The 26,117-nt window shown below is 37.4% G+C and overlaps 1 long non-coding RNA gene across 2 annotated transcripts; it reads left to right on the top strand.

Annotated features, from left to right (window-relative positions):
- Positions 1 to 1,078: 1,078 nt before the first annotated feature.
- LOC113069195 (uncharacterized) lies at positions 1,079 to 24,305 on the top strand. 2 transcript variants are annotated; one of them, XR_003279673.1, is made up of 3 exons: positions 1,079 to 1,192; positions 1,374 to 1,413; positions 23,990 to 24,305. It is a non-coding gene; the product is annotated as an uncharacterized LOC113069195 (long non-coding RNA). The 2 variants fall into 2 exon arrangements; XR_003279672.1 differs by lacking the exon at positions 23,990 to 24,305 and adding an exon at positions 19,854 to 20,189.
- Positions 24,306 to 26,117: the final 1,812 nt, after the last annotated feature.

Genomic DNA, 26,117 nt, shown 5'->3' on the forward strand with positions numbered 1-26,117 from the left:
CCGGCGAGCATCTCAGCTCTGCATACACGTCAGCAGGCCCAGGCCCGTCGTATTGGCAAGCTGTCACATGATGAAGGCTGTCGTGTGCGTCTGTAGATCTGCAGAAGAGTCTCTGAATGGATGATGCTTGACCTGCAGGTGTTTCTAACTCATTCTCACTCAAACAGGGAGAAAACAATGCTACACTGAGTCTTAGGTTTAGGATCTTTACGATGTGTTGCACTGTTATTGAACATTAAACTCACATGTGGATAAAACCCTGCAGTGAGATGGAGGCAAATATGATTATATTGTTATGGACGGCTTGAGGAGGCTGAAAACATCTGACTGTGGTTTGATTCGTGTTCTCTTTGTGATTTTTCTGTGATGTTTTGCAGTCAAGTAATTGTATTAAAAAGTTTTCTCATTTAAATTCACATAAAGGCAGTGAAACAAATCCTGCTTTTACTGATGTATTATACTATTTATATAAGTAAATAACACCCTTTTCATATCATAGTATATATATATATATATATATATATATATATATATTTATTATTTTTTTTACAAAATAATGGACAAAAATATATTTGCTAAATTATATAAACTATAAAGAACAAACTTTACAATGTATATATATATATATATATATATATATATATATATATATATATATATATATATATATAAAATATTAAATCATTGTAAAACTATTTTGGATCACTAGTCAATCCATATTTCCATTTAGAACATATATATATATATATATACCTGTATACACTTGATCATTCACATAATGCACTTGATTTTTTTTTTTTTTTTTTATCGCTAAGGAGTAACTTTTATTTTTGTATTTGTTCTTTTGAGTCACTAGGGCATTTGCATGAATCATTCAGTGACAACTTTATTAAATTATATATGTGAATAATTATAACACACTTCATCGAAACCCATCCGTTTAAATAATGATAAACACCGGAACCACTTCATTTGCATAAAGCCCCGCATAGATACCATATAAGGAGAAGATAGAGGAAAGACTGGGCTCAAATTTGATTGGATCTTTTTGTTTTCGCGCTCATTTAAAAAATTTCGGCGGGAAGGTTTTGAGTGAATAACGAATCTGTGCGTCATTCACGTGAAAGAGGTTCTTCTGTGGAGCACAAAAAGAAGATATTTGTTATTTTAGTGATGAACAGGTTTGAGCGACGTGAGTAAATAATGACAGAAAAATGGTTTATTTGATGAATTATTCCCAAAAAAATAGACAATGTAATACGAGTCACCTGGCTGTTAGCATACATTATGTTTGTACGTTTTCACGATGCTATTTTACGTTTTTATGGTGCTGTTTTTCCTTTATTAAGTTTGATTTATTTTGTGTTCGACAGAGGAAAGAACATTATAATATTGGCTTGGACTAACATGAGGGTGAGTAAATGATGACAGGATCTTTTTCTCTTTTTTTTTTACTCAATTATTCGAGTCTTTGCCGATTTTGGTACCGTTAGTTAAATTGCTTCTTAAGATAAACGGTCACATACTGTAAATTAAATATGTCATTCTAAATATAAAAAACACTTCACATTGATTCAGCAAACAGCAATACATTGCATCTGTCAGGCGTGTTTGTTTGTATTTGTAATAGACTTTTCTGGTAGTGAAAGGTGCTGAACTTGAAAAAAATGAAATGAAAATGTTTGATAAAACTTATTTTGTCAATGAAAACAAATGTGGATATTTTGTAAGTGTGTGCCAGAAGACTACATCTCTATAAATAAAAGTAAAATGACTTACACATGCCTGTAAACCCCCCTTTTAATATGAAATATCAAAATACATGTGACAGTCAGAAATCAAGCATAATATTCCCATTTTATCGTTTTTTGGGGAACCGAATAAGAACTTTCTGGGAACGTTCTCTGTAGGTTACATTTAGAGATCATAGTGAGGGAACGTACTGACAATGTTAGGGGAATGTTAGGTTCTCCAGTCCTGCAGGAATGTTGTCTTTAGGTAAAGAAAGATTTACTGTTTATCTGAAGTACTACATGATGACCCCCTGCAGGACAGGTGATGAACTGCATATTAACATTCAGACCACACTGCTCTGAAATAATCATCTGCATTAGAAGAGAACCTGGAAATAGCAAAAACACATTTAGTGAAAATTCCTTCTGAAACACACACACACACACACACACACACACATAGCCTATAACACAACTGATAAAACTTTGTCTGGCTTTTATTTATCGTATCTCCAAACAGCAGTGTTATGTTGTGTTATGGTCAGAATACAGTGACCTTACTTGATCAAATGCACCTCAGGGCTTCAGATAAGAGGAGCAATATAAGAGCCGATGAAGAGAGCGGCCTGTAATTATTTGTGTCCTGTCAGGAGAAGGGCCTCTGGACCCCTGCGATTCAAATCTGGAGCTCGGAAGAACCAGAACGAGACAAATATCAGACCGCTCTCGCGACACTGCTGAAATTGCATCAGTTTGTCATGAACGCAGCTGCCAGCCGCACAAACTATATCATCTGCTTGCAAATGCGAAGCCTCGGTTCTCTGTGCGTGAAGCATCTCTTCGGTCTCGTAGTGCTGTAATAACTGCAAATGAAATATATCCCTTTTATATTTCCTCTCTGTTTATTTATACTGTTACAGATGTAATGCACAATCTTTTAGCTCTCAGTGATTTCATATTAATTAACTGTGAGTGTGATCACATTACTTCAGTTAAAATTCTTTTTTTTTCTTTCGTTTCTCTTTGATGAATCGCTCTGCGCACATGTTTCCTGATTTGGCAAATTTGAAGTTCACCATCGTGTTGGCAAGCGGCGCGATAAGGCCAGTGTTAATTCATTTCTCTTATCTGTTTGTGATGTTATTTATAATCCAATGCCTGCTCATTTTCAGCGGGTAAGAGAAATGATTTCTGCGGCCGGAGTCCGTTTGGCTCTCGTGAGGGTCGGAGCAGATGAAACTCCAGTGTTTATCAGATGCATTCGATGTGGATAAACACAGGTGACTATTATAGTGCATTGAAAATGAGGGGTCATGGCTGAACAGGTGTACAAATCAAGTCAAGACACATTTATTTCTACAGTGCTTCATACAGTGCTGATGGCTTCAAAGCAGCTTCACGTTAATAAACAGGAAAATAACAGAATCGTTGATGCTAATTCTTTAAACATGAAACAAATCCAAATTCTACGGAGTCTATTAATGCACGTCCACTTTTTCAGTGCTGTTAGTTCCTTATGAGTTTTCCCTTAGGGATTTAAAAAAAAGTCTTTGTTAAAGCGTTGTAAGCCATGAATCAAACCACTTGGTGCTGGTCAGTCATTTTTGACATTTTTGGTGTCTTATCATGTTTTTTACTTAGTTGGAATGGAATGAAACTTGGTAAATGATTTGGCACATCATGGATCATGAATGTGTTGAATAAGGTGATAATTTAGTCACTCTTGCCATCAAAAATGATTGGAAACCAATGGAAAACTAAATTTAATGTAGTGGAAATGATTGTTACTGCGCAAAAAGTATTTTTTTTTTGTGATATCAACTTCAAATTTGGAACACAACTTGTTTAGATTCATGACTTTGATTTTCTCAGTCGATTATTTTCAATTATCTCTGTATGTATCTGTTTCGGTATTCTAAAGTGCCATTATTCAGCTCAAATCAGTTCAGTCTTGATTCGATTCAGTTCAATAACAGTATAAAGTTCTTCCATTCTGAAACAAATTCAGTTCGTCTGTGAGCAGCTCAACTGAAGACAATAGTGCTGTGATCAGAAGTGGAGCAGATCACCGGTTTAATGTGTTTTCTGTGTTTCTGTGCTTCTCCTGCTCTGTTAATTGTGTATTTGCATGCATTAGCGCTCTTTAATAGAAGCAGTCGTGCCCTCGCCTGATTTCAATGTTTCTTAAAAATATCGATCTCCACTAATTGACTTTCTGTCTGAGGTCTAATGATTAAACTCAAACTGCAACCTTTGCTTTGAATTCGTGAACTCCCGCGAGGCCCTTTAAGCAAATTCAGAGAATTTGAGCATGGGACGCTAATAAACGTGCACGAGCTACGCTACGAGACGTCAGAACAGCTTTACTAGAAAAGAAGGAAAAACAGCACAGTGTTTTATGTTCAGAAGAATCTAGTTTAACAGCTCCGTCTCATTTTCCTTGATTTTATTTGAGTGCCAACGTGGATGGCAAGCGCTTCAGTACATTTGAGAAGTATTGACCGCTCATTTGCATACATAAATGTATTGGCGATGTGACATTCGTCAGTGAGTCTCTAGCCACACAGAAGGCTGCTGACTCGTACGCACTGCATTATCATTTGTGACGAGCGTTTAATGAACTCTGACAGCCGCTGTCATCTGATGTTTATGGCATCTAGCTTTTCAGATGCATCTTGTGATATCCAGTGCATGCGGTTGAAAGGAGTCCAGCTGCTTGTTTGCTGTTTTCACTGCTTTGATCAGGAGTTTAATTTATGGACGTGTAAAGCACTTTTGCTTTGATTCCTGGCAGTTTCTTTTGTTGTGTTGTGCTAAAGGTCAGAATGCAGTGGGAATTCATTTAATTGTGAGACGCGGGCCGCTGGCAGTGTCAGATGACTTTGGCCGTGAGTTCTTCCCATTTCATTAGCTGGCCGTTCTCCAATCCCTCGCCCCGTAAATGCACCGTGACATGCTCTGTGTTTAGTATGCAACAGATTATGAATGACCGCGGCGAGAAGTTAATAGCAGGCCTGGACCCATCAACATCTTTACCAACCAATCAGCAGGTCTTTAACGCCACAGAAATACAGCTGGCGTGATGTAATGAAGTCGTGTTCTTTAAGCTATAACCTTATCTGCTCCGTTGAATAGTTTTACGCTGATCAATAAACAGTTTTCTGTGGCCTTTTGCTGGTGTCACTTGTCATTGGAGAATGTAAATGCGTGTCAGAAACTAGCCTGACAGTTTCCCTTTGCTATATTATGAACGAGGGAAAAAGCCCATCAGCAATAAAACAGATGATGGCCGGTTCGATGCGATGGCGCTGCTGTTATTCCAGTGGCGTCGTGCCATTTAAAGTTGCATCGTTTTAACCGACTGATGAATTCATTAACAGATGATTCAGTCCTGATGATGGATAATAGAGTATTACTACAAATATCTAAACATTCTTCAATCAAGATGCAGTTACTTGAGAAACGAAATTACTACATTTACGCTTGTTTTCTACAAAAAAAGTAAAATGTACTTAATTCAAGGGGAAACTATTAGTTTACTATTATTTTCCGATCCCATATTTGTTCTTATTTCAGCATCAACTCACTTATTTTTAATGCATTTCTTAGAAAGCAAGACCAAGTCATTTTGGCTTTCTAGTAAATGTATGTTTGTCTTAAGAATGTGTAGATATTTATACTGGAAATCGAGACAAAAATATTGATTACGATTTTGTTGTTGTTGCAGTAAACGTGTAATCATATATCCACCTTATTTTTAAACACATTCTATAAATGTGCCATATTTACAAATAGACATTGTTATATAACAAAAATGCAAAAACGTTTTTCAACACAAATTAGTTTGTTTATGTTATGACAATACATAAAAATAATATGATAAACACTTGTTTGCAATGTAAAGTAGCATAACGTACAGCTAAAGCAAATTAAATCCTAAGTAAGTTACAAAATGCTGTTGCTTTTATGTTAAAGATAAAGTGGATATTACAGGCTTGTCATGTCATTGGAGGATACAGACTATTCAAAAATACTAGAAAAGATAATATTACAATGGCCATGATGCTCTGTTAACCTTTGACCTGTTCTCTAAACTCCTTTATCGACACCGTTCTGCCGTCGATGACACAAAAGTGCTCTCGTATGCTAAACAGACATTGATTATTAACATCAGGGAAAGTCATAATTCGAAATGTTTTTTGCAAGGAATGCAATAATCTGTTTCGTAAGCTTTACTGAGCTTTCCTCTCTTCTACAGAGAGCTGTATCTGCTCTCCCAGCACAACTTCTTCTGCTTATTAAGATTTCAAAGATACAAACCGTGCTTCAGTAATTGCTTTCTTGAATCTGCCTTTAATAATTACACGTGGCAAAGCAGCGGTGAAAATTAGAAAGGCAGAGACTAATGGAAAACTAGATTTTTTCACTGAATTAGAGAGCGGGACGATCCATATATTGACAATCCATCAAGATGAACGAGATCAGGAAAAGTGTTTCAGACTGTCCGAGAACAGCGAGGCAAACTGGGTGTGATGCAGTGTGGCACCGAGCGCCGGGGATGCTGGGAAAACACACAGAGAGAGAGAGAGAGAGAGATCGAGCATCACTGATACACACACGAGCATCTGAGCTCTTCAGTCCGGAGAACACCGAATATCTCATTCCTGAAAATTAATGCACCTCCAGAGCTGGATATCTGAAGCTGATGACAATTAATGAATCTGGCTTTATCCAGTGTTCTGGAAATGCATGCAAATAAGTGCATATTTAATTAGACCATGCCCTTATTTGCATATTTAAACATTTCAGAAATCTTGTAATGCACTGTGATTGATTAATTGGTTAAGTATGATGATATCTATTAGTAATTAATCATTCAAAGTCCACTCATGTTATTCTGTTATATCTTAAGGGTTTTTCTATTGTTTTAGTTTTAGTATAACAATACCACACGTATTTGTACTTTTCTGCTCTTTTTTTACTTAAAGAAGAAACCAATGCAATGTATAGTTCACATTTGGGGCTTAATACAACAGAAAAGCAATAAAAGTTTTCAGTTAGAGTGTTTTCAGATTATTTATTTTCATATAAAAATATGGCATGAGGTTTTATTCAAACAAAGATATAAACAGGATTCAATGATAATCATAATTAATCATTGCGATTACAATTTCAAGGGAATAATCAACAAGTATTATTATTTTTGTATGCTTCCCTCTTGAAGTTTCTTCCAAACTCCAGCCGTTTTTAAGTTTTTTTCATATTTGACCCAAAGCAGTCGATCACGTTTCCGTACAGATCCACGTCTACGTTTCGTTTCCCAGCTTGACGCAAAGGTACAAATTACATGATTATGATGTATCATGTATTCGCGAAAGTCTCTTTGTTTGGGAGAAAAATCAATAGCAGAGCTCCTGGAGCGCCGTTACGTTTCCAGATAGGACGGCTCTAGAATTGCTGATTCTACATTTCGGATGACAGTGATTCATATGGTGCTGCTGTCTGGTTAGCTGGCTAACTTATACCTGAGGGTCTCCAGCTGACATTTCATCTACAACTTTGGGAAAGGTTAAGGGCCGCGGGGCTGCAAGCTGCAGGAAACCTTTAGCATCGGCTTATTTTTAGACTCCGGACGAAAAACTCTGCTTTGTTTGGACTCGTCTGCCTCCAGAGGGCGATGAGTAATTTAGCAGCTCTGTTTTACAGGAGCCGTAAACAGGTAAAGTTGTTGAACCAGAGGAAGAAAAACAAGGCCAGCGGGAATCTCAAACCAATAATCGCATCTGTTTAATTCCACGTGTCACGCTCATGTTTCGCTCATCATCAGTGTGCTACGTGTTCATATGTATTGAGTGGATTATAGAAAAACTGAATGCTGTATCAGATGCAGTGGGGTGTTCGCTGTCCCCGCCCCCATCGCTCGACCTCTGACCTCTGACCCCGGGACGTCCCTGCTGTATGTGTTTTGGTTGTAATTAGGGTGGCCGGTGCACCTGATGTTGACCTCGGTCTCGCTGCGGGACGATGCTGGCTTTATGTGCGGTGCTGTAATTGCTTGTACTGTTGCACACAGAAAATCACACGATTACTGAATTCAAACGATTTTTTTGAAATTTTCTGGCGAGTGGTGCGTTCTTGTGCAGGTTTTTTTTAAATATGATGGATATACTATAATAGTTTTAATTTATATGTATTAAATTAGATTTTATTTGTCTATGTTCTGTTTTTGTTGAAGTTTCTGGGATTTTAGTTGAAGTCACTTTGAGTTTTTGTCATTTTATTGTAGTTTTTGAGTTTTAAGTTAATTTGTTTAGTTTTAGGTTTATTATTGAAACTCCCCAAAAAAAGGGGGAGAATTCTTGCCTTGGCAAACAGCTAAAATATAAAATATCTTGTTATATTTAATTGTATTTAACATAACATTAATTTTATTTCAAGCAACAAAATTGTTGCCTTGGCAGCTAGATTAAAAATATATATATTTTGTTTTATTCAAGCTAATATTTATTTTATTTTAAGTAATATATATTTTTTAATGGTATCCAAAAAAAAAGTAATTGCGACTTTTCTCTAAAGTCTGTCTTTCCCAGAAATGTGAGAAAAAAATTATAAACTCACTATTTCTTGCTATTTTAAGAATTAATATTTCACGGTTCTCTTTTTTTCCATGACGGTATTAAAAAAATTATGAATAAAAAAGTTAATTGTGATTTTTAAAAAAAAAAATTATCACATAATTTTGTCTTTTCTCGTAATTCACCCTTTACTGAGAGTTTGATTGACAGGTGTTCTGACCAATCATATTGCAGAATCTGTTATTCTGTCTTAATACACAATCAGCCTTTACCGCAATTACCTTTTTTATGGCGTGGTAGAAACAAGCTTCCAAATAAAATCCCATTGTCATGTGTTTAAGCAGCAGGGAAGGCCCGCCTACTCTCCTGTCAATCAATCGCTGTGCTACAAGTGTTTTATACTTCACCAGTTACATGCAACTTCAGTCCAATTCAAAACATCATTTATCATTTGATTTTTTTGTGTTGTTTTACGCTTCAACAGCAGGCAGGAGCTCAGTGACAATGAGTGATGGTCTGTATGTGCTATAGCTGGTGTTATGCTGCTCTGGGGTCAGAGGTCACAACAGCAGGATTTTTTTACTTCCCTTGCTTTAACCAGGCAGAATAAAAGAGTGCGTGTTTCTGTAAATGCAAACAGTGACGGTGTAAATGCGTAGCGATGTTTGACCTGCGGAGCTCGACACCTCGCTGTGTTTATCTGGAAGCAGCTTCAGTTCTTCTGGAAAGCAGACTTGTCTTCAGTTCGTCTTCATTCAGCTTCAGCTGTTCTGAATGCTTTCTGTCCAGATCCTGCGAGCGCAAACCATCAGTCTATTAGATACACAGCTCCTTTTTTTTTTTTTTTTTTTTTTAGATTAATGGGTAATTTTTTTTATTTTGAAAAATTGAAAAAAATCCAGATTATATATTTTTCTACTTTTTTTTTTTTTTTTACAGACATTAATTTCTTTTTTTACACAATGTTTTACTTAAATCAAAATACAAGCACAGCTATTCAAATGTTGTGTGTGTGTGTGTGTGTGTGTGTGTGTGTTTGTGTGTGTGTGTGTGTGTGTGTGTGTGTGTGTGTGTGTGTGTGTGTGTAAACGTGCACATTTGTTTTTCTGATTTTTTTATTTTTATTTTTTTTTCTTCTTTTTAGATTATTCCCCCCAGAATTTAAATGCATTAATTGCTTTTTTGCAAAACCTTGCTCTAATCAAAATAAAAACATTAATGTAATCGTTTAATGAACACAAAATTATTACTATTAATTTTTTATTTTATTTAAATTTTCTCCGATTTTCTTTCGGATTTTTTTTCTTCCAATTTTCATGTTTCATTTGTTTGCTTGCTTGCTTTTTTCCCCAAATAATGCTCCTCTGTTTTCCACTTTTTCAGATTATTTATGATTGGTTTTCTGGTATAGTAATATGGAGATTGTGAACTGTGTAGATTGGCGTTTGTGTGTTTTACAGAGAATAACATCAGCTATAAGTCGAGTGGTTCTCTGCCCACGCTAGCGGTGAGCTTTCCTCCAGTTTTTCTTCTTCATTAAGTGCGCTCTGAAGAGTGTTAAATAATATTAATGACCGGGCGAGTCGTTACTTACCTGGCTTTGTGCCGGCTCAAGTGATTTTATCGATCAGCGCCGGGATGTGGCACAGAACAGCAGATTATTCTGCCTCTGATATTATCAGCAGCTTAAATAAGTTGATTAGCACAAGCGCTATCTTTAACTAGATCTGGATGATGATGTTGATTGGGTGGAGAAGGATGCCATCCATCTTTTTTGATCTGCTAATAACTGGAATCCATCACTGCTCGCCGCTCTCCTCGTCCTCTCTCCGGAGTCCACAGGTTTTTAGGAGAACCGACCCAGGAATGTAGGACATCGGGAAGTGCTCTGTTATCTTTCAGATCATGAACACAATCATCTACATAAATACACCGCAAACATCTGTGATGAGACTGTTTGTGTCAGCTGATCTTCTCCTCTATGAGTCCATACTGAGAAATACTGAGTGTTATTCGGTATTTTAATGCATGCATTATGCATAATCTCTCCATTCCCTCCATCAGGGACTGAGTAACCAGTCTGTTAACCAGTAAATAGTGATATAAGTATACCAATAAGTAATCGACATTTCATATGTGTCTAAACTAAGAGCCACAATGCAGGACAGATTATGGAAATGATAATTTGAGAAGTTCAGACACGTTTACTGCACACCTCGAAGGTCATGTAAATGTTTGTGGATTATGAAATGATGCATAAACGCACACAGCTGTGCTCTGACATCAGGCCACGAGTTAGTGCTGGACTACAGCAGTTATTCATTTTAACTTTGCATAGTATTTATTTAAAAAAGCAAGCTCTGTTGTGAATGTGTAGCTCTAACGAGGCCCGCAGGAGATAAATGATCCGTGCTCAGCTATAATTCTGTGCATTTTTGTCTCTATTTTGACAAGACAGTTTTAGGAGAGACAGAAAGCATGAGGAGCTCAGAACCGAAGTGACAAAACCAGGTCTAATAGACTGTATATTATTATATTAGTCTCTAAAGCACCTTTAAAAGTTACATCTAAAAGCAATTGACAACAAAAGAGAAATGCCAACATGCATTCATCAAAAAGAAATGCATTTAAATGCATAAGACGAATAAAAACATGATATGATGTAAACATTCTGACTAGATACAGTAATTATTTGCAGGCTTTTCATGTATTAAAATCCTGTATTATTTAGCATAAATGTATTAAAACTAAAACGCTAGATCATGACATCATAATGTACTGAAAGAAAAATGGATATTCAATTTGAGACTCACTCAATATTAATTGTTTTTAACTTCAAGTGAGTGTTAAATGACTCAAAAATGGGTGATTATGTATTTAATATTGACTGATGCTGATATATAGCTGAAAATCACTGGTGTAAACGCAGTTAAACTGATCCTGCTCTCTCCGCTCCCAGCGTTATTGATATTGTTGGATGTTTTTTCCAGGCTGGCAGAAGCTTTTCCTGCTTAGCCGACTGTGAACTGAACGCTCGGTCTTAATTTGATTAAACACTTTGTTAGGAACAGCAATTAATACACTTTCTCTGGCCATTTTTAATGGCTCGCAGCAATTAATACATTGGATCTTGTTAATTATTGTGCTGTTTCTGGTCATGGGTGAGGGTTTCAGCGGAGATGTTGTTCGGGGAGGAGGGCGAGAGCGCTGTCACGGCCTGAAAGCTCAGCACACTTGAAGCTGGAATCCATTTATTCCCCAGACCGGGCCTAATTACCCCTCGCTGCCACAGGTACAGAGCGCCTTCATCCCGGCCCGAGCCCGTCTGCACACAACCAATAGGAAAAGATTAATTGTTTGCTTTCGTTTGGATCTCCAGAGACACGGGTCGCTTAATAAAGAAAAATAATTCTCCCTCGCACACCATTGGGCTTATTTCCCCAAAATGTGTGTGGACACGAGCGGGAGGCTGTTGTTCTCGTTAGCCATTACATTCGGAGAGGCAGAAATACGGGAATGAAGGAAAACTGATGAGCGTCCAAGCGCCGTTGGGCACGAGTTGTATCATCATTTGTACGACCGTTTCCCTTTAATTCCTCATTATGGAAGCGAAATGAGGTCAGCTGGTGGCACTGTTCTCTATTGGACGTGTAATAACACAAGAATAGAGGTGCAATTAGAGATCTGTGTTAATTGAGCGCCGCGTTCAGCGTTTGTTGAGTGAACACATCACGCCCAGAAACACATTAATGACTAACGCTCAACGCAGAGGTCAATAAATGCATGCAGAAATGCAAATGACCCCGTGTCACATAAGTGACCTTTTGTGGAGACAGAATCCGCCGAAATGATTCACAGACACCCCATTCATCAACAGAGCGGCGTCGGAAGAATTAAAGGCCTTTACCGTCGTAAATTGTGTATTTGTTGACTTTCTGTTTCATTTTTAATCACATGTCGAGTTTGTCTGAGAATTTACCCCCAAACAGATCATTTAAACTCACTATTGTGTTAAACGAGAAAAGCATTGAATAGACATTTCAAAAAGTGGTTTTAGAAATAAATATTTAGATTCAGCATTAAATAATAATGCTGATTGAAATCAGAATCATAATGAAGTTTATTACCATTCAAGGAATTGTTTTAGTGACAGAAGCTCCGCCGCGACAAGATAATAAAAAGAGAAATACAAAATAGACAATGTGCAAAATAACAAAAACACTTTATGCAAAATAGACAGTTTTGTATGTACAGGCATGTGCAAAATTGAAATGTACATAAGTATGTGTGTTAAATAAATGTCTTAATAAGTCATTGAATCATTCATTCAGCCAGTTTTTAAAAGACTGATTCATTTAATCACTGAATCATTCACTGAATCATTGACTCACTTGATTTGTTCAAACGGTCGATTCATTCAGAAACAAAGCAAGAGACTGAGATGAGATGAGTCACTAAATCTAACTTTATTCCAAAAGCCATGGATTAATTCAGTAATGAATCACTTTTTTGATCCGAAATATTTTCATTTGCAAAAATGAACAAAAACGGACAACATTGAATCTAAAACACAATATTAACAGCTTGTTCATTGAGCTGTTGTAAATCAATATCACATTTGCAGTGGTGCAGATATTGGAGAGAAACGCACTCTTGCTGGTGTGATACTGTTAACTATATCATATGATATAAATATAAGAAGATTTTTTTTTTTTTTGCCCTCATACATTATCTTGAAATTTCATCTCATATGAGAGCATTCTGTCAGTCAGTCGTCAAGTTCATCAAATGTAAGATGCCTTAATAATTTTATAGCATACTCATTTTAAGATGTTAAGAGGTCAGCCCAAGTCATGTTCTTATTAGTTTATTAAATAATGGCTGGTGTTATTGATGCATTTGGATCTTTTTCACATCCAAGCCGCTTCTGGTTTTCTGTGGCGGATCAAAGAAGACGGATGTCGGGCGATTGGGCCGCTGACATAATACACTTTGGCACACAGCTTGCTTTTATTAGCACAAGCCTGTTATTTCCCGGCGTCTCTAAGTGTGGACGGGCAGTGATAAATGCTGTCGCACACGCTTGATGCGATTCATTTGTCAAAGGCCTGAAAAAGGTTAATCAGTATTCTCCAGCCGGGTTACGGCCCTCCGTCTCCCTCTCTGCAGTAATTGTGCTCCTGTTACAGACAAACTCAAGCAGCTGGGGACCTGGGTTACATGCAATTATATTTCTGTCTATCTGCAAGGGATAAAATCATCATCATAATAACACCAAACACAAGACGTCAGCTCGCTTACATAATTTATACTGCGAGTATTTCATGCACAGACCCCAATGACCATAGCAAACACTGGGGAAAATCAATGCAAATTCATATTTCATAAGGCCATAATTGCGTTTGAAAGTGTGCGGTGGTCGTTTGTTTCAGCGGACGGATGCTGACAGAACCATATATTTGAGCTCCAGCTCTTATTTCATCTCACAGGCCTTCGATCTCCCAGCGCTCGTCTTTTTACCGAAAACAAGGGCTTTGTTGTCAAAGAAAATGGGCTTTTTTTTAACACTTGACAACGTTCTATCATCTGTGAAGTTATCGATTTGCCAGTGTTTTAACCATCAAACTGGATCTGTTTGAGCGACTCTGGTTTTTAAACAATTTCTTTGACAGGCGAGGCGTCACAGCAATTGCACCGCTTTTAAAGACAGTATTTCAATTTGCCGAGAGCCCTTCAAGTGAAGCGCGGGCCCTTTGAAGGAGTCTCAGAGCGCCCAGGGGCCGACAGAGTTGTCACGCTACAGGCAAGCCAAAAAAAATGAAGCGCCTTTGCTTTATAGATTGCTGTTAGGTCAACAAAACTTTGGCAGCATTGATTAACTTGACAGTGAATGCAGCGGTACATTTATCACTAATAGCTGAAGCGCAGAGAATCTAATAAGAGCCGAACAATCCCCAGCAAACACACATCACCCCGAACCCGTCCGTCCAAAAACAGGAGCCAGACGCGCCCCGCTGTCATTAATTGCAGCTAAAAAGTGTATTCTGTCTGATCTGGCTCTGGCAGTGGTTAAAGGGTTGAGGAAGCCGGGACTCGTGTTGTTGGGACTCTGATTTGCATGAGCGGCTATAAAACACCCTGACCGCACGTCACCGCTTCGCAGAGAGCCTCATCGATTAGTTGTCACCTGGGCATCAGCTTCACTCCTAGGATTCAATTTTTTTTCCCGTCTGTTTTGCATACGCTATCGACCGCGAGCCGGTAAATGAGCAGAACGCACCGAGACCAGAGGATGAATTGTTTACTCGCATAAAAATAACCTTTCAATAGCAGAAGATGCATGGGACGGCCGGCGCTGAGTTCTGCTGCCCCAAGCAGATGGCATTCAGCTGCTATTGATCCGCCACCAATCTGTCCCAAAGACTTCCTGGAAATAAAGAGTATCTCCAGTGATGAGATGAGATGTAAATGATCCACACATATGAAGAAATCAAGGCTCCTCAGAAGATGTGAGATGTCCTGGAGGCTTGTGAAGATCATTCCTCCGCTGAGGAACAGTGAAAGTAAAGATCCTGAGGATCAGATTTGAGACTCTAAAACATGATTGATGGAGAATCAAGTAAAGCTGAGCTGCTTCAGTCCAGTAAGAGTTCATCTGGAGATATTACTGACCTTATTCTCACCTTTACTTGATCACAATCAGGAGAGATTTGACACCAGAAGCATTCATACAGTTACACTGAAAGAGTTTTTACTGGATTAAAAAATACTCAGACGACAGATATTTTACTTGTTTCAAGGAAAAACTAACTAACCTGTACAGTAAATGCATCTTGATTCAAGAATGTTGAGATATTAATACCAGAACACTAGACACAAACACTGAGTAAGAATAGTTTTCTGCCGTGTGTGTTAAGCTGATGCTTTATATGATATGAGCAGTGAATGTATTGGATGCATCGTGTGGGACACCTCTGACGAACCTGAGTGGCGTTTCATGCGTCTCGGTGACCGAATGGAAATCATCAGGCGATAATGAAGCGCTGATGCGCGATCAGGTTAACTGTAGCGAAGCATCCATTGTTTAAGGTGTCTACTCCTCGAATCACACGTCTGAGCGTCACCGTCTCCCCGAGCCCCGGCCCTCAGCGATAATTAGTTTCAGAGGGAGCCCAGAACGAGCCCTTCCACACATCCGAGAGAGGAGCGCTCACATTAGCCAGACAAATACAGAGCGGCCGGCTGTGAAACTGCCGTATCGAGGGCTTCCAGAGAGCATCAGATCCTCAGACACGGCAATCTGTTTTCATTTGCCTCACACCTAACTTCTCCAGAGCAGCACCTCTGCTTTACAGTGTCATGCCATACATACTCCTGATAAAAAGATAAAAAGTGTACACTCTTAAACATTAAAGATGCCATAAAAGAACCGTTTTGTCTGAATGTGACCCGGAGCACAAAAACCTGTTATAAGGATTTTGGGAAATTGAGATTTATGCAACATCTGAAAGCAGAATATATAATCTCTCCATTGATGTGTGGTTTGTTCGGAGGACAATATTAGAAAATCTGGAATCTGAGGGAGCGAAAACATCTAAATATTGAGAAAATCATCTTTAAAGTTGTTCAGATGAAGTTCTTAGCAATGCATATTACTAATCGAAAGTTAAGTTTTGTTATGGTATAGAAAAATTATAATCATCAACATTATGTTAGTTTCTGCTTAAAACAAACAGACATATCTTGATTCAAGAATGTTTAGATATTTATACTAGAACACAAGACACAAACATGTAATTACATGATGTGAAGTATTCAAGGGGGTATATATTTTGGCGGACTGCATGTCCTTTTTATTATAATCTATAATAAAAAAGGGCATGGAAAGCGTGGAAGAACGTCCTCTTTCCACTGTGAATTATTTTCAAAATCATGTAATAATGCATTTCATTTGAATACACAAAATTGCAGTATACTTGTTTTATCAGAATATGCCAAAATATGTCTCCCCCCTCCCCCACTCCAAAATATACAGATGACGTCCAATCACCAAGCATTTTATTTTATATCATATCTAATAACAGTGGTGAATATGGACAATTTTCTTGCAACCTGGCAAGCGTTATAGTAGGATACGTACAGTATTTTATTTTCGAGTAGGAATAGAGTTTTTATCAGACCCCCGGCGTGGTTTTACAGCATGATTAGTTGTGCTGGGAATATTCAAACATCTGCTTCTTCAGGAGATTCTCCGTCCGGCCTCAAACCGGCTGATTTATTAAGCAACACTTTCTTTTCTGGCTTCTGAGGCTGTGATGAATGTGGCCCTATGCATAAATTTACCACAACAGCTCCGGCGTGAACACTTTATCTTAATGATTTAACATTGTCCTGATGAGCGGCCTAACTGCTTTCATCTATCCTGCACGACTGAACTCTGTCAGTGGCGTTTTAGACTATTTAAGGGCTTTTTGTCAACTGGAAGCGTCTTTCAAGCATAGGGTGGCCTTTCTTGTTACACCAAAAACACTGCATTATGCAAATCTGAAAAACAAGCAGTGACAGAAAATAAATATATTTAAATGTATTTCAAATACATGCCTAGTATGCTAATAAACATTTTCATATTTATGCATTTAATAAAAATATGCTGCAATTGTACTTTTAGTATACTAAACTGGTAGTCTGCTTATTTTGAAACAAATAATTGTCATTAATTTTAATTGTGTCGAAGTCCAACTAAAGACATACTCAAGTTTATCTGATTGTGCTAGTGGAACTATTGTTTCAGGTACACTTGAAATATATTACATTTAAAGTCCAATATTATTCAAACATCATACAATCCTCATCTAAAGTGACATTAAGACACATTTTAAACTTATTATTAAGAAAAGTGCATTGTGCAAGAAAAGTTTAATTATAATTGTGCATCAGTAAGTCTTCAGTTATTTGATTTGAACTATACTTAGTATGAAATGAATGTATTTTAAATATAAAGCTTTTCTTTACTAGGGTTGCCAGAACATTTCCATATTTAAATCAATTTCCTTTACAAAGGCCACTTTTTTAACCTTTTTAAATGAATGTGTTCCCTTTCTTTTAATTTATTGAGTAAAAGTGCATTAAGAATAATAATAGAGCTGTAACCATTAAAATGAAATCAGATCGAACAAACAGTGATATAAGATTTATGATTTGATTAACTCTTCTGAAGGTAAAACATTGTCTAAAAGTGGATGCAAACATTTGAAAACATTATTATTTTATTATTATTTTCTAAATAACATTTATATTTAAAAATGGGTAGAAGTATCATCAGTAGTTTACAGTATTACTTAAACATATAAATATAAATCGTAAGTGGACTTTCATTTTTTTCATAGCTGCATGTGTGTGAGTGTGTGTGTGTGTGTGTGTGTGCGTGCGTGTGTGTGTGTGTGTGTGTGTGTGTGTGCGTGCGTGTGTGTGTGTGTGTGTGTGTACCAGTAGGTGGCAACAAGTTTGTCTTTAATGAGTCATCGCTTCATTAATTGAAATGATTTGAGGAATGAAGCAGGTGGCTCTCTTTATGAATAAGTCGTTGAATCATTGACTCAACCAATTCATTCATAATTGCAGTGTTGATCAGAGATGCAAATGTTCAGCTGAGACTCTGTTTGGAACTACTTTGGTCAAAAACAGTTTAAATGTTTACATATAAATGCTTAATATGAATATTTTTCTGCTGAACATAAGAAAAGAGATTTTGAAGAACGGTTAATTGAAGAGTTGATGATCCCTACTGACTTCTATGGAAGTAATTCTCTTCCGGCAGCTGTGTGGTGACCAGCATTCTTCAAAATATCTCCTTTCAGAGCGGTTCAGAACAACTTGAGGGCAAGTAAATGATGTGATAACTTTATATATACATGACCGATGGCTACTGCATTCACCGCTCGCTCTCTCTTTCTTTGTCTTCATCCGTGTGCCGTCCATGAGTGGAGGTTGTTTGATCTGAAGCGGCTGGAGTTCATATATAAATAGTTCCTCAGGGCCCGAGCTGTTCTGTCGAGGATGTTTTGGCGGTGAACGCAGTCGTAGTCTGCGCTGGGAGAAGCGCTCTCTGCTTACCGCGGTAATTGGCTGATGAAGAGTCTCGAGTCCTAAAAAGAATGTCAGGGTTCGATTTCCCAGATCCTGAGTGAGGATATGTCACCATTTACTCTGCTTTGGGGTGACACCGGCTCTTGGCAGAAACTCTGGGGAAATCATTACTGTGTTTATGTGGCTCCGCGCTTCCCTTTGATATTTTCACAATGTTTTTCCACTGAGTGATGGTACCTCACCGGGGTCGGGGAGAACAAGTCCCTTTTGTAAATTTGTGACCGTGGTTTAACGGGCAAAAGAGAAAAAGGCGGACAATTGGTGACGCGTAGCGGGAAGCCGCTGAGAGGCTTGAAGGGAGGATCAATGCTGTCCAGCAGGTGTCTTCTCCGAGCAAAGAGATGCTTCTATCGATTTCTGCCGCCGCAGACACATTTTTAGACCGGATTGCTTCGGGCTCGCTGAATTGGGCTTTTTATTCCACAGTAGTTTCGATTTGTCCAGCGTGAATAATGTTTAGATCAAACGAAACGATGTTCATGTGCATTTATTTAGAAATTTCTTCTGGTTAATAAGGCTGTATTTATTTGATCAAATATACAGTAAATACAATAAAAATATGAAATATTATTAGTATTTAAAGCAACTGTTTTCTGTGTGAATCTGTGTTAAAGTGTAATTTATTTCTGTGATGCTCCGCTGTATTTTCAGCATCATTCCTCCAGTTTTCAGAGTCACATGATCTTCAGAAATCATGAAAATATGATGATCATGTGACACTGAAGACTGTAGGAATGATGCTGAAAATACAGCGGAGCATCACATAAATAAATTACATCTTAACAGAGATTCACACAGAAAACAGCTGATTTAAATTCCAATAATATTTTCACAATTTACCTGCATTTTTTATAAAACAAAAGCAGCTTTGCTGAGCTGAGCTGAAGAGACTTGTATGTAAAACCGTACATACAAAAGGTATAAACGTGAGTCTGTCAGTAAGTGTGAGTTAACAGCAGAAGAGCTGCACAGACGTCTGATCCGATCCGTCAGATCCGTCCGTGTGATGACTCCAGCTCTAATTGTCCAGACCTGCAGGACTCTGGGTAATAATTGTCAGAGTTACACCGGGTTAGACGTGTCATTACAGGGACGTCGATACGGCAGAAACTGAGAGGAGATCTGTAAATGATTCGCTTGTCAGCGGAGACACTCTGGAATCAATGTGCAACGCTGACAATATCATATAAAAAACACTTTTAAACGTTAGAGGAGGATGTATTTGATAACTGATAATCGTCTGATGAATAAAGTCCTAGTGTTTTGTGTTGGTTCGTCAGAGCTGATCTAATAGAAACGGAGCAGTGTGAAACAGAAGCAGTTTCTGAGCTCGGCCTCTATCAGGGACAGTTTAAGATGCTTTCTGCCCGGCTGATTTGTCTGCTCTTGACCTTTCCAGCAAACTGTCCCATCATGCAGCAGGAGCGCTCCTGAGGGACTCCAGCTCTGCAGATAATGAAGCCTGTCATCTCCGCTCACCTCCGCGCCGGACACACTTCCAGCTCCAGACGCCTGCTCCATCGATTCGCTGCTGTTTTCCAAAGCGGCTGAAATAGCTCCCCGAGCTCTTCAGAGCTGCACTTGTTGGTTGAAGATGTTATAAGAGCTCACAGTGGAGACGTCTCGAGATCTGTGAGGTTGTGCTTTATTTAACCGCACACTGTCCGAGTAAAACATCGGGTTCAACTGAAACAGCGACGTCTGAAATCAGAGCAAAAAGTCTTACATTCTTGAAATCGTGGCATTAAATATAACATGCTTCGATACAAATAAATCTCTTAAAGTACAAATAAACATCTATTTACATTGCATTCATATTTAGTCACTTCATTGTTAAATCAACTGCAGAACTACAATTTTAATCAACACTGAAACCAAATGGACACTTTTGCATTTTTAGAGCGGCTTTAAAGCTGAAATTGTATTCATTTCATTATTTAAAAACTCCTGCAAGTTGCAACATTAATATTTTTTCCTGTTCATTGTAAAAAAGTGGTAACCTTCTACTTTAACCCTTAAAAATCAGTTTTGTTGGTGTAAGTCACTGTCTATGGGTCAAAGACAAGAATGAGTTTAAGCATCAAATAAAAAATAAATAAATACAGCTTTAAATTTTAAAATGTAAACTTTAAATTTAGAATGTGTGCTGTTTAATTTAATTTTTTTAAGTAAAAAATAAAGACCATAATTTACCCTTTCAGTATAACAATATATATAGTTTGATTTATTTTAGTACTTCAAGTTAATCTAAATGAAAATAAGATTTTTTTAATTTAAAGTTTTAGAAATGTTGTGTTTCCGTCTTTTTTTTTTTTAAATACGTCTTTTTTATGTTTTAGTACTTAAAAGTTAAACTAAACATGAGAAATGTTAGTGCTGAGAAATGCTTGGATATAAAAATATAAGTTATTTTATATTTATTTATATTATTATAGTTTATTTAATGTAAATACCTTCTTTTATATAAATATATATGGATGATATGATGGATGTGTGTCTGCAGGAGGAGGATGTGAGTGTTCTGTACGGTCAGAGAAATGACCTCTCCGAACACAGCGGTCAGGATCCTACTAACCTTGTGTCCTCCGACGGTGATGTCAGAAACACCTGCAGTTGTCCTTCTCTTAATTATTGTGTCTTGTTTTCTAAAAAGGCTATAAAAATGTTGTGAGTTTTTGCTTAAAACAGTATCTGCCAATGGGGTAGGAAAAAAAGCAGAGCCTCATTAGCAGATATTTTGATACTTTTTTGCAGAAAACAAGACTTAATATCTTAAATCATGTTACTTGTGCAGTAAATGCATCTTGATTCAAGTTTCAAATTTTAAAGAATTCTGTCACATGATCTTCAGAAATCAGAATAATATGATGATTTACTGCTCGAGAAACAGTTCTGATTATTATCAGTGTTGAACACAGACGTGCTATGCAATATTTTTGTGGAAATTCTTTCTTTTGTAAAAATTCTTTTCTAACTCTTTACTGTTCAAAAGTTTGGGGTCAGTAAATATTTTTCCTTCTTTTTTTGGGGGGAAGAGATTAATATTTTTATTCAGGAAGGATGTTAAACTGATAAAACAGTTTCTAACTTATATTGTTTGAATATATTTCTATTTTGAATAAAAGCTGTTCTTTTTATTCATTAAAGAATCCTGATAGGTAACTATATATATATATTTCCACATATTTTCATGATTTCTGAAGATCATGTGACACTGAAGACTGGAGGAATGATGCTGAAAATACAGCGGAGCATCACAGAAATACATTACACTTTAACACAGATTCACACAGAAAACAGTTGATTTACACTAGAATAATATTTCACAATATTAAAAGTTTTTCTGTATTTTTTAATCAAATAAATGCAGCTTTGATGAGCAGAAGGCACTAATTTAAAACATACAATTTTTAACTGATCCCAAACTTATGAACGCCAGTGTATCTAAGAATTTAAGCATTTTAAAAACAACAACAGTGAATAGACCAATTTTGTAAAATGCAAAAGTGAATTAGGCTCTATATTATTGACTAACATAATCATCTTATTCGGTCATGACGCGGCATCGCTGTGTGCTTCTAGTCCAGGAATGCGTCGCGTCGCGTCGCGTCAAGGCGAGATGGAATGAACAGAACAGATGCATTGAAGGAGACGCACGCGCGCGCTGTCAACGCTTGAAAGACAAAAACACTAGTGATACGCCGCGGGCTTGGTTCATGTAGATGCGGATGGATGATTGTATTGCGGACGCGTCGCGGAGAGTGACGCGCGTCTCACCTCGTCCGTCACTCGCGGTCCTCTCCGCGTTTTAAAATCAATGGCGCGTCCTAAAAACGGCAGATATCGGCGCGCGAGGATCTGACTGAAGAGAAGCAGCGGATTCCGTGACGCGCGCGTCTTCCTGTATGACGCTCCGCCTCCCGCGCGCGTCACCGCCTCAGGAATTTATTTAGGCTACTTATGAACATTAATCTACGGTGTACAACACGACACACTGGTTTATAAAGAATAATATTTATAAATGTACAGAGATAAGGAAATCAATGTAAATAAACAAGAAAAAAAAACATTTTTCTGTTTTCTTTTAACAGTTTTTTTAAACACTGAATTAAATGTGTTATTTGAAGAAGCCTAAAAAAACTGTGTTTTCTCGTAAAACACTCCGATTATCTTTGTTTTGTTTATATTTTTTGAAAATATGGATTTTTTTTTTTTTGAAAAATCTACTTTTCAATGTTTTTTTTTTTTTTTTGGCACAGGACATTTGGTCTGAATATTAGATAGAAGTCTACCTGCTTACTACCTAGCACAGCTATTACTTTATACTGGATTTTCAATGCAATTTGGTTTACATTTTTAATAGCATTTGTAAAACATAACAATGGCTTGTACATAATAGTTCTGATGGTCTGGTTCACTGCAGTTGAATCTTAAACAAGAGCAACTAAAGCAATGTTCCTCAATGTAATGTAAACCTTTTACATCATTAGAGCCTTTGTATCGCAAAAAAACAACAACAACAACATTCTTTATAATGGAAAGAAGGTACTTTAGATTTTATTTTCTTAAGTGATGCAATAGAAGAATAATTTTTGGTTCCACCTTTCAGAACCTTCCAATAAAAGAACCATTTTTCATCAGTGTGAAGATCATTTTAACAATATGAAGAACACTTTTCTGTTATGAAAACCCTTTGGTGTTTCCATGGATGTAAAGAAGCTTTATTTATTAGAGTAGTTGTGTTCAGAAAGAGTTCAGTGGAAGGTGTTCTGGAGAACTCACAGCGCTTCTTCTGTGGCATCGCTGTTATTTGTAAGAGTGTAAGCAGGCCTAGAAATCTTTATATTTGGTGTCGTATAAACCCTGTTCTAATGGGGTTTATTCTCTGCAGTGTTTCCTGATCTGAGGGCCGCGGGTCCCTTAATCAGGTCAAGTGCGTGCTTCATTACACTCGCTGGTAGCTGCCATGTAAAGCACCAAAGCTCATCTCAGAAGACCTGACCCTGGAGAGCTCACCGTAACGACTTCTGCACTGACGGCTGGACTAACCATCGGCCGGGATGTGAATTTTAGTCCGCCAGTTATTTGGTTCGGCGCTGGTGTTCCACGGGATGCTCAGATGTGCAGGTTTGGTGTGTGTTTTACAGCTCAGTCCGGCAGATCTCAGACACAGACACACTTACAGATGAGGTGAGGAAGAGGCTTCAGAAACAAGACCAAAGTGACCAAACAATTCTAAATTAAATAGTTAAAGGTACATGTGCAACATAACAGGACAATGAATACAAATTGGCATTAAATGTTTACCATTCCCAAAGGATTCTTTAGATTTGTTCAAATGTTCTTTGCACTATGAAAAAAAAATATTTTAAGAACTGATCACTGAAAGGTTCTTTGTGGAATCAAAAAAATGGTTGCCAGAAAATGGTGTTTTATACATACACAGGTTACTTCAGGTAGGGTTCTGTAAATATAATTGACTGTTTCATCATGAACTTGCACTGATGGTGTGCTCGTATGATTGTGATTCTCCAGCGTGAGGTCTGTCAGGACGTGTTAGAGGGGTTCTGAAGACTCAAAGAGAGCAGAGCAGTCACTGAGCTGGATTGAGAGAGACAGAACGAGAACGAGAAGCTGATGGCATCTTCAGATCTGCTCCACACTGAGCGTCTGCATGTCTTCACTGATGGATCACAAGTGAGGCGATGTGGTGTAGTGGTCAACCATCTGGGTCAGGGACTCCAGGACGTCTAAATAAGACTGAACGTGTCATCAGAAAAATATCTATATACCTTGCTTTGACAATGTTATTAAAAACCAGATAACTCTGAACAAACATACTGTTAATGTTACTGGAAGAATATTAATTCATAACCTTCTGAAAACATTCTCTATTTGTTGGATAGCCAACCTACAAACACTCTCTTTCCTTAAATCGAACTAAACTACCAAACTCATGTTTGTTGCATGCAAGAACAGTGTGCATACATGTTATATATGGAAACAATAATAAAATAATTATAATGTAGCTAAGTGATTATAAAACGTCTTTTTCATAGATTGTAAGTGGGACCGGATAATTTTTTAAAGGATCTAGTGCGCCCTCTTTGTCTCGTTTGACAGAATGACAGCGACATATTTCAATAATGACTAGAGTTCAGTCATGAGTAGAGTTTAGATTTAACCTCTGACCGGAACTAGAATGAGGCCGTGAAAGACTCAAGTGCGTTCCACAGATTCCTCACTGTTGATTACCGTTTGTTTAGCTGATAAAATATCTATCTGAAAAGCCTTTAAATAGACAAAAACTCCATTAAACAGCTCTGAAATGTAAAAATTACGTAATCTCGCACTTTTATAGAGTGCATGCCATTGCAAGAGTGAATCCTCGCATCCTCGCTTTAACCGCGTTCAATTCAATATGGCGGCTAAACTGACGATAACTTAATTCTGTCTCATTAAAATATGCAGAGCTAATTAGTCTGTTTTGATTTGATTAATTACTGTATTAATTGAATGAATGAATTTAGACCAATACTGGATTATTCATGTTTTATCTCACAAAAAAAAAAAAAAAAAAAAAAAAAACATATTTTGGCAGAAACGCAAACACTATGAAGGGTCAGTGAATCCAGGACACCTCGAGTATTTAAAGAACCGACCTCGAGCAGCAGTGTCCTGGAAATCTGCGGTTTGAATGAGTTCACTCTGCTTTTCTCGCTATCAAACGACACAAAACGAGTTTTGTTAAGGTATAAACAGCAAAAGCGCTTTTACATCATTAATAGACTGATGAAAAACACACTCTAGGCACTTCTGTAAATCTCTCTCTTTTGCAGTGGGTTATCACCAGCCAATTTATTATAGATCTGTGTTGCAACAACAGGACGAGCATTAACTCCCATCTGAATATACGTCTATATTAATGAATTATATAGTCAGCAACCCGTGACCTTAAAACTATAATAAGAGACGCTGGTGGCTGAATTCTTTATCGGACTCCTGTCAAACACAGCCGTTCATTTGTCTTTCAGCCATCAGCAGAATTAATTAACAAGAAATGCAAAGGGTCTAAGTGAATGTCAAACAGCAGTCCGTGTTAATGAAAGACACACCTAAACACTGTTTTCACGCGCTGGAAATATACAGATGAAGCCCAAGTTTACACAGCTTTAATAATCCGGGTTTTGGCACGGAAAATGATATATTTGGGCAGTTAATGTATTGATCTCTTCTGCCCCTCGAGTGCACTTTATTTCACCGCTCATTTATCAATGAATAAAAACACCGATACGCTGTCATAAGAGCTGGGTTATTTGGAAGTGTGACAACTATAAATGGTTTTAAGGGTAGCTTCGACATGCATTACTGTTTATATTTAAATAATAACAATAATTAAATTAATTAAAATAGAATATAGCGCGATTAAATCGTGTTTATAATTGTAATGATAATCGCAACGTAAGCTTTATCGCTAAAGAAAAATCTAAATCTGCGAGTTGTTGTTGCTCACATTCTTTAAGGGTGAAATGCATTTGTAGACAAGAATTCATTTTCAGACGATAATGTTTGTGTTTTGGTTCGTTATCAATCTGCAGAGACCTCTGGATGACGAATGGGGCTGTCAGAATGTTGCCAGTCAAAACAGTTCCCCTCCTCTGCT

The sequence above is a fragment of the Carassius auratus genome, unplaced genomic scaffold, assembly GCF_003368295.1.
Source record: "Carassius auratus strain Wakin unplaced genomic scaffold, ASM336829v1 scaf_tig00001026, whole genome shotgun sequence".
Lineage (NCBI taxonomy): Eukaryota > Metazoa > Chordata > Actinopteri > Cypriniformes > Cyprinidae > Carassius > Carassius auratus.